We start from the raw sequence: 10,183 nt of genomic DNA on the forward strand, positions 1-10,183 counted from the left end.
CTTTGTGGATTTCTATTGCCCATATCATCTAGTGTCTGGTGCACTGAAGTCCACAGGAGCCTTTCCACAAGATGATAGACCAAGGAACATTATTAATCTGTGCAGAGTGAGGATCCCATTAATACTATAATTTAAGACAGGAAACTTCCCCCAGCAATAACAATCATCTCAAAAATGACAAAGAACCATCAGTTTCTGGAACAGACAGTGGCACCCAGAACCTTAGAGGTGAGGATCACGACTGTCCGTGCTTTCACCTTATTTCAGCTTTGGGGGATCACTGGCTTCTCTTGGCTTGTTGCCCCACCCTGGCTCCTTCCTCACCTGCTTTTCTCTCTCATCTCGGCCTCTGTTCCCACATGTCCTTCTCTGACTCCACCTCTGCTTCCTTCTGTTCCCTTTAAAGACCGTGTGGCTACATGGGACACATCTGGATGTTCTCTCCATCTTAAGATCTTTAGCTCAGTCACATCTGCAGGTCTCTTTTTGGCAGTGAAATAGAGATCCCCAGAACTATAACTGTGATTTCAGTATGTGAAACATAACAGAAGGAGCTTTCAGAGTATACAAATGTGCCGAGCAGGGCTAGGAACAGCTCAGTGTTTAAGAGCACATACCGCTCTTCCCGAGGACTGGAGTTCAGTTCCCAGAACTTACATCAGGTGGCTCGCAACAACCTGTCTTTGGTTCCAGGGGATCTGATGCCTCTGGCCTCTTTGGTACCTGTACCCACATACCGCCACTTTCCACAAATAAATGAATCTTCAAAAATAGGCCACATGTTGAGTTTAGTGTGCACACCGTTAATTCCATCACTTGGACACAGAGGCAGGCAGATCTAGGCCGGCCTGGTCTATATAGGTTGTTCCAGGTCAGCCATGGCTGCCTTGAGAAAACGTGTATGAAAACTAGAAAAGAAAAGGAAAAGAAAATATAGGTCACATATATCAGATCTATGGGTCCTGAACCATACAGGTTACATTCCCTTCCCCCAACCATCTGCCCTGTTCATTGAGTCCTCTGGGGCACTCCAAGCTGTCCTGATCAGTCTGCTACCAGCAGCAGACCTCCATTCTCCTGTCACCTCTTCTCCTACCTTCATCAGACCGTCAGATCTCGAATCATACAGCCCAAGGATACCCATCAGAGGCCTGCCACACCAGGGCTATTGAGGTTAACCCCCCTTCCAATATCTACTACAACAGGAACATCCAGAGGCCAAAGCCATCCAGGTGGTTAAATATCCTTGAAAGAGCACAAACACTAACACCACCAACATCAAAATAACAGGAATTAACAATCACTGGTCATTAATATCTGTCAACATCAATGGACTTAATTCTTCCCAAAAAAGACACAGGCTAACAGAACGGATGTGAAAACAGGAGCTATCATTTTGCTGCATACAAGAAACATGCCTCATCAATAAAGATAGATATTACCTCAGAGTAAAAATCTGGAACAAAGTTTTCTAAGAAAATGGACCCAAAAAGCAAACTGGAGTAGCCATTCTAATATCTAATAAAATAGGCTTTCAACCAAAATTAATTTTAAAAAAAGACAGGGAAGGACACTTTATCCTCATTAAAGAAAAAAATCTGCCAAGATGATATCTCAGTTCTGAACATCTACACCCCAAACACAAGGACACCCATATTTGTAAAAGAAACATTGCTAAAGCTTAAATCACACATCAAACCCCACACATTAGTAGTGGGAGACTTCACCACCCCGCTCTCACCAATTGAAAGGTCATCCAGATAAAAACTAAACAGAAATAACGAAACTAATAGATATTATGAAGCAAAGAGACCTAACAGACATGTACAGAATATTTCACCCAAACATACTTTTTTTTCAGCGCCTTGTGCATCCTTCTCAAAAATTGATTATGTAGTCAGCCACAAAGCAAGCCTCAACAAATACAAGAAAATTGAAATAACTTCTTGTATTTTATCAAACCACCATGGATTAAAGCTGGACTCCAACAACAACAAGGACACCAGAAAGCCTACACACTCATGGAAGTCGAACAACTCTCTACTCAGGGATCTCTGGGTCAGGGAAGAAATAAAGAAAGAAATTAAAGACTTTCTAGCATTCAATGAAAATGAAGGCATGATGTAGCCAAGTTTATGGAACATAATGAAAACAGTGATAAGAGGAAATTTTATAGCACTATGTGCCTCCATAAAGAAATTAGAAAATTCTCATACCAGCAATTTAAAAGTACACCTGGAAGCTCTAGAAGGAGGAGGAGGAGGAGAAGAAGAAGGAAGAAGAAGAGGAGGAAGAAGAAGAGGAAGAGGAAGAAGCAGGCACACCAAAGATGAGTAGAAGGCAGGAAATAATCAAAATCAGGGCTGAAATTAATCAGTTAGAAATAAAGAAAACAATACAAAGAATCAGTGAAACTAAGATCTGATTCTTTCAGAAAATCAAGAAGATAGACAAACCCTGAGCCATAATAACTAAAAGACAAAGAGACAGTATCCAAATAAGCAAAACCAGAAATGAAAAGGGAGACATAATAACTGACACTGAGGAAACTCAAAGAATCATTAGGTCTTACTGCAAAAACCTATTCTCCACAAAATTGGAAAATCTTAACGAAATGGACAATTTCCTAGACAGATACCACTTACCAAAGTTAAACCAAGATCAGGCAAACTATTTAAACATCCATATTACTCCTAAGAAAATAAAAGCAGTCATTAAAGTCTCCCAACCAAAAAAAAAAAAAAGAAAAAAAAGCAAGCCCAGGGCCAGATGGTTTTAGAGCAGAATTCTACCAGACTTTCAAAAAAAAGAGCTATTGCCAATACTCCTCAAACTATTCTACAAAGTAGAAACAGAATGAACACTGCCAAACTTATTCTATGAAACTATGGTCACCTGATACCTAAACCACACAAAGACTTAACAAAGAAAGAGAATTTCAGACTAGTTTCTCTTATAAACATTGATGCAAAAAATACTCAATAAAATACTTGCCAACAGAATTCAGGTACACATCAAAAACATCACCCACCATGATCAAGTTGGCTTCTTTCTAGGGTGTAAGGATGGTTCAATATATGAAAATCCATAAATGTAATCCACCATATAAGCAGACTGAAAGAAAAAAAACCACATGATCATCTCACTAGATGCTGAAAAAGCTTTTGACAAAATCCAACACCCCTTCATGTTACAAGTCTTAGAGAGAGTATGTATACAAGGTGGGGACCTAAACATAGTCAAAGCAATATACAGCAAGCAATAGCCAACATCAAACTAAGTGGAAAGAAACTTAAATCAGTTCCACTAAAATCAGGAACAAGACAAGGCTGCACACTTTCTCTCTATTTATTCAATATAGTACTTGAATTTCTGGCCAGAGCAATAAGACAACTAAAGGAGGTCCAGGAGATACAAATTGGAAAGGAAGAAATCAATGTGTCATTATATGTGGATGATATTATAGTGACCCTAAAAATTCTACCAGAGGACTTCTACAGCTGATAAACACCTTCAGCAAAGTGGCTGGATACAAAATTTATCAATCAGTAGCCCTCCTTTATACAAATGATAAACTGGCTGAGAAAGAAATTAGAGAAACAACACCCTTTACATAGCCACAAATAATATAGAATATCTTGATGTAACGCTAACTAGGCAAGTGAAAGACCTATATGACAAGAAGTTCAAGCCACTGAAGCTAGAATTTGAGAAAGATATCAGAAGAGCATGGGGAAAGATCTCCCGTACTCATGGATTGGTAGGATTAACATAGTGAAAATGACCATCTTACCAAAAGCAATTTAAATTTAAAAATTCAATTAAATTCCCATAAAAATCCCAACACAATTCTTTACAGACTTTGATGGAGCAATTCTTAACTTCATATGGAAAAACAAAAAACCCCAAGATAGCTAAAAACAATCCTGAACAATAAAATAATGTCCAGAGGTATCATCATCGATCTCAGTAGTAATAAAAACTGCATAGTATTGGTTTAGGAACAAAGGTTGATCAATGGAGTTGAATAGAAGACCCTGAAGTAAACCCACACACCTTTGGACACCTTTGACAAAGAAGGCAAAACCATACAATGGAAAAAAGAAAGTATCTCCAATAAATGGTGCTGTGCTAACTAGTTATCTGCCTGTAGAAGAATGCAAACATATCCATATCACTGCAAAAAACTCAAGTCTAAGTGGATCAAAGACCTCAATGTAAAATGGTTACACTACATCTAATAGAACAGAAAGTGGGGAATAGTCTTAAACTTACTGGTATAGGAGACAACTTCATGAACAGAACACTGATGGCTCAGGCTCTAAGATCAACACTTGATAAATGAGACCTCAAGAAACTGAAAATCTTCTGTAAGGCTAAGGACACCATCAACAGGACAAAATTACAGCCTACAGATTGGGATTGGATCTTCACCAACCCTACATCTGACAGAAGGCTAATATCCAAAATTTATAAAGAGCTCAAAAAGTTAGACACCAACAACCCAAATAACCCAATTTTTAAAAACGGGGTACAGAGCTAAACAGAATAATTCTAAACAGAGGAATCTCTAATGGCCGAAAAGCACTTAAAAAAATGTTCAAAGTCCTTAGTCATTAGGGAAATGTGAATCAAAACAACTCTGAGATTCTATTTTATACCTGTCAGAATGGCTAAGATCAAAAACTCAAGGGACAGCACACACTGGTGAGGATGTGGAGCAAGGGGGACTCTTCCATTGTTGGTGGGAGTGCACACTTGAACAACTACTTTGGAAATCAATTTGGCAGTTTCTCAGAAAACTGGGAATAGTTCTACCTTAAGACCCAGCTATATCACTCCTGGGCAAATGCCCAAAAGATGCCCTGCCATACCACAGGGACACTTTCTATGTTCATAGCAGTTTTATAGCTTTTTTTGTAATAGATGGGGGTGCCAGGAAGGGGGGAAGGGCAGCCATTGGGATGTAAAGTAAATAAATAAAAGAAAGAGAAAGACAAAAGAAAAAAAAGAAAGGAAAAAAGATCACATAAAACTGACTTGTGAGACTAGAGTTGGCGTCTCTCTAGCAAACCTAGGTGACAATGTGCTCTGTCAAGGCGTTTCCAATCTTAGGGGGAGATTATCTCAGCATATGACAGCTGTCAATCAAAAAGAGAGCAAGTTTTTTTTTAAAAAAATGTTATTATAAACCTTACCTTCATATGTGATGTCTGTTTGAATTAGAAAATAACGAAAGTGGACTCCAGGGATCTGGAATGGGTTCAGAGGGCCCAAAACACTGGAAGACAGGGAAAAGGCAGGTGCTCTACAGAGCAGAAGAAGACCCATCGGTTGCAGTTCACAGAGAAAGAACCAATAGGAGATTAAAGACTTGGGTGGCAGATAGAAAACCAGAAGATAGGTAGACAGACAATAGACAGATAGACAGACACGTAAGGATTGGATTGAAGACAGATGATTGAGAGACAAGGTTTAAGGCAGCGAACGAAGGAGCTAATGTGACAGTGGCCAGCTCTGCCATCCTCAGGCCAGTTGTCAAGAATGGAAGCTCATGCCCAGTGAGAAGACACTTGCACAATCAGAAGCTACTGCTCACAGAAGCAGTGTCCTCTTGTCTTAACGAAACCTCCACCTTGTTTTAAAGGACTAAGTCAGACCTACACTTTAATTCCCTTTACTTAGAATCAATCAGTTAACAGGAGACTGCACCATTCATATTTGAATACTTGAGGACTCTACATTAGTCAAAGTGACAAATCAAAAGAGACATCAAGAGAAAGAGAGAGAAAGAGAGAGAGAGAGAGAGAGAGAGAGAGAGAGAGAGAGAGAGAGAGAGAATTAGAAACTGCTGTGGTTATGGTGTTCTTTGTAATTCCAGCACTACGGAGGCTGAAGCAGAAGGATTGTCGGTTTGAAGTCAGCCTAAATTACCTTGTCTGAGGCAGACAAGGGAGTGAATTTAAAAAGAGATAAAGAACTGAGCGAGAAAAATCCTTTCACCAGAAACAGTTTATTGTTGCTTTGTTAATTTTATTACATTCTCTGTGTCCATGTGTGCAAGCAGATGCATGTGTGCACATGTACATGCTACAGTACACCTGTGAAGGTCAGAGAATGACATGCAGGGGTCAGTTCCTCTCTTCCACTATGTGGGTCTTCAGGGATTAAGATCAGGTTGTCAGGCTTAGTGGCAAGCACCTTTACTGAGCCATCTCAGCAGCAGGTTGTGTTTGAGGCAGAGTCTTGTGTAGCTCAGGCTGTCCTTCACTATGTTGAACTCCTGACCTTGAACTCCTGATGCTCTTGCTCCCTTTCTGAAGTGCTGGGGATAGGTGTGTACTTTTCCAGACACTAAGGTCTGAATACAAACCAAACTGAAATGACAATACAGGAAACAGTCAGACATTTGAACTTGGCTCTAGAAACACTTTCTGTTCAGCGGGTTTTTTAAAAAAATGTTATTATAAACCTTACCTTCATATGTGATGTCTGTTTGAATTAGAAAATAACGAAAGTGGACTCCAGGGATCTGGAATGGGTTCAGAGGGCCCAAAACACTGGAAGACAGGGAAAAGGCAGGTGCTCTACAGAGCAGAAGAAGACCCATCGGTTGCAGTTCACAGAGAAAGAACCAATAGGAGATTAAAGACTTGGGTGGTTCAGCGGGTAGATCTTGGACCCAGGGAGGAGAAAGGAGAGTTATATAGAGCCACCGCTTGGCTCCAGATGGACACTTGACATAGCTAGGATAATGTAAATACTATTTATTCTCTTGGGACCCTTAGAGTCCACTGTGGACATATCACTGAGACTTGGCTTAATTAAAGAATGTGGAGTAAATGCCATCAGCCTTGACACCACATGTGCAGGAGCTCCAGGACCAGGCCAGCTGTGAAATTTGCATCTCCACCTCACAGTGGGCCAGCCAGGTCAGTGAGGCCATGTGCAGTGGTTGGGATGAGAAAGGGTGCACTACAGTTTGAAGACATGAAGGCCAGGCAGGAAGTGAGAGTCATAACATTGCTATGCTAGGAACAGGCAGGAAGTTAGCTAAGTCCTCTGTCACAGCCGGAAATCAATAAATAAGGACTCGAGTTAATAAACCAGAAATAGATGGAGAAGTTTATTATTTAGAGCTATGGAGATAGCTACCCAGAGGAGAATAACAAATGCTGGCAACAGCTTGCTCCAGGGAAGTGAAATTTAAAGAGGGGGACAGGGAGCCTACAGCAGGAGAATAATCTTTCTGTACTATTTAGTTGTTACTTAGTCAAATGCATGTCACCCAAATAAAAAAGTTTAAACAAATGTATTTAAAAAGCCAAACAAAGCCAGAGCCTTGTGTGATGCATAAGAGATGAATCCAGGCCTAAGAACACATGGAATGGTCATGTGATTATCAGAGTGAGTCCAGGGTGGTCACTCAGTTTCCTATTACCTCACTATGTCCACAGTGAAACTCCCAAGAGTTGTGCATGGAGACCAGAGGAGCAGGTCAGTCGGGCAAGACACAGCAGGCCCTGGGAAGGATACTGGCCAGCCATTCAAGGAGCAGGAAAAAATTAAAAAAAAAAAAAAAAAAAAAAGTGTTTGACTCCTAATCAGGACCCATCCCTGCCTTTCACCACTTACTTACCCTGCTGCAGCTTGACAGATGAGTGAGGAGCCCCGAGGGAAAGGCACTATTTTACCAGGGTCCCTGGCTCTATTTGAATGTGACCACACACTGCAGGTGACCAAGGCTCTGGCTGGACAGCTTCCAGGCTTTACTTCCTCCTTGCAATTTCCTGGCAGTCCTAGTCTGATGTTAGATGAGTTAAATGAAACCTTTCCACTTGGCAGAGGGTCCCAGTACGGGTGCACCACAAAAACACTCATACATCCGAGTCATAACTGGAAACTTCCTCCTCTCCTCCTCTTCCTCCCAGTCTTCCTTCCCTTCTTCTCCCTCCCCCACTTCCGGATTGGGGTTTTGCCTGGCAGTCCATCCCTCTTGGTCAGTATTTCTGCTCTCCTCTGCATTTGTAATTTGCATGCATCTGTCCTTCTCTATGCATGATGCGAATGTTTTATTTTACCGAATTTGCATAATGCTCAGGTCCCGTTTTCTTCTCTTCATAATCTTCTTCGCATAAAGTATTCTTGGGAAAAGGTGAGCAAATGCCTCCTGCCCGCCTTGACTCTTTTATAACAGAACTCTTCAGTAGTTGGGCACTTTCTGTCTCTCTGTCTCTGTCTCTCAGTCTCTGTCTCTCAGTCTCTCTGTCTCTGTCTCTCCCTCTCCCCCTGCCCCACATTGGAGCAAATATTTAGCAATAAAGCCAGTTGTGAGCGGAGCAGAGGCAGGCTGGCCAGCATCACAGCAGGACCACTCAAACACTGAAAATTGGGACTACCTCAAGCAGCTAGGACCAACCTGCCCCACCGAGATGGTCCACAGCAAAATGTTCTTTGCTTCATAATTGTGACAACTCCGTATTATCAGTCTTGCAGAACTGACCTTTTCCATGATACATCTGGGGCCATAACTACCCACAATCCCCACACAAGGACAACAAGAGAAACGGTTCTGGAAAAACCTGACTCTTTGCAAAATTCCTCAACCTGTCCACACTTAGCTCATAGCTAATCCTCCCCTCAGTACATTGCCCATAATACAGATGCTCCATTTCCTTGTGAGGGCTACTTTCTCTTAGAATACCAACAGTCAGCCTTGGAGCATGTGCCATCAACAGATATAGGGCCGTTTTGCAGTTCCATGATCTCATAGAAGGAATTAGAGAATGGATTCCAAGCAGCACAAGAAAAAGAGATCTCAGTGGCTGCCTGGGGAGAGAGACAGCAGGAGAGGGCAGAGGAAGTTAGCTCTCTGAGATGGAAGTCAACAAAGTCAGCAGCTACATTAATGCAAGTCTGTGCAAGCCACTGTATGATGGGAGGGCCTTCTGAGAGTGTGGAATGCCCAGCGTGCCAGGAAGCCTCTCAGGCAAGCAGGCACAGGATGTTGGCTAGTGTCTGGAGATGGGAACAAGGAGGAGGAAAAATGCTTTCTAAGCTAGAACTCAAAATTTGAGGTTTGCCAGGCGATCTGCATGCAGCAGCATCAAGGGAGGGGTTTCTGCAGTGTCTAAGCACATATCTTACTTAAGGGCTTGTTCATCCTGTTTTCTCGTCATGTCTGCAGGTGTGTCATGTTTCTTTCCAAATTCTGGCTTTAAGCTGGTCATAGGTTGTAAAACAGGATTTGTTTCTTACCAAAGGTCTGGCCAAGGGAAGCACCTGCTGTCCACATCAAAAGGGTGTTCTCGGGCCACTGAGCAAGCCATTTGGAAAGGGGTTTTCTGATTACACACTAAGCTATTCAAACCAGAGGATGTTGATATTCCACTGTCCCCAAGGAGCCCCAATATGGGAGACACCTGCTGCCTACAGCAGGAAGGATGTTAACAACCAGGGTTCATACCGTTTGTACCAGATAGGGTTGACGTAGATACTCATGTGGCCCAAATGGTGCCGGGAAGCAGCTGGCAGTGAATGGCCCTTCTCAGGCTCTTCCTCCATGCCCAGCATTCCTAGCTCACTTTCTCTCTGTCATAAAACTTCCTCCCAACTCTTTACTTTGTCTTTGAATTCTTTCTTGGGAAGAGATCCTAATCAGGATCACTCTCTCTGTTCTCTCCCCAGTTTTCAAAACAGGATACGGCTTTACCGTGGGCAGGTGCACAACCTGGAAAGAGCTTCCTATTCTCCTGCTGAACTATTCAAAAGTTAAGAAAATAGGGCTGAGGATAGTTCCATCAGTAAAGTACTTGCTGCACATCCCAAGGACCTGAGTTCAGGTCCCCAGTACCCATGTAAAAAGTTAGGGACATCAGTCTTAACTGCAATCCCAAATCTCAGGAGAAGAGAAAGGACAATCTCTAGGACTCAGTGGCCAATGGTCCTGTCAAAGCAATAAGTTCCAGGTTGAATGAGAGACCCTGCCTCAAAAAAAAGCCTCAAAAAGTCAAGAAGTAACTGAGAAAGGCATGCAGTGTCAGTCTCTAGCTTACATACACAAACACACATGCACACACAAATACATACACATACTTGTATACACATACACATGCATGAATATACATACACACACCCCACACACATGCACACACATTTGTGCACATATATGTATGGACACACA

The 10,183-nt window shown here is 42.0% G+C and overlaps 1 long non-coding RNA gene across 1 annotated transcript; it reads right to left on the minus strand.

The window, feature by feature from the left end:
* Positions 1-6,008: 6,008 nt before the first annotated feature.
* On the minus strand, positions 6,009-7,875 carry LOC143435032 (uncharacterized). Its single transcript, XR_013105004.1, has 3 exons — positions 7,640-7,875; positions 6,478-6,560; positions 6,009-6,377 (listed from the first exon to the last, which is right to left on the minus strand). It is a non-coding gene; the product is annotated as an uncharacterized LOC143435032 (long non-coding RNA).
* Positions 7,876-10,183: the final 2,308 nt, after the last annotated feature.

The sequence above is a fragment of the Arvicanthis niloticus genome, chromosome 18 (assembly GCF_011762505.2).
Source record: "Arvicanthis niloticus isolate mArvNil1 chromosome 18, mArvNil1.pat.X, whole genome shotgun sequence".
Taxonomy (NCBI): Eukaryota; Metazoa; Chordata; class Mammalia; order Rodentia; family Muridae; genus Arvicanthis; species Arvicanthis niloticus.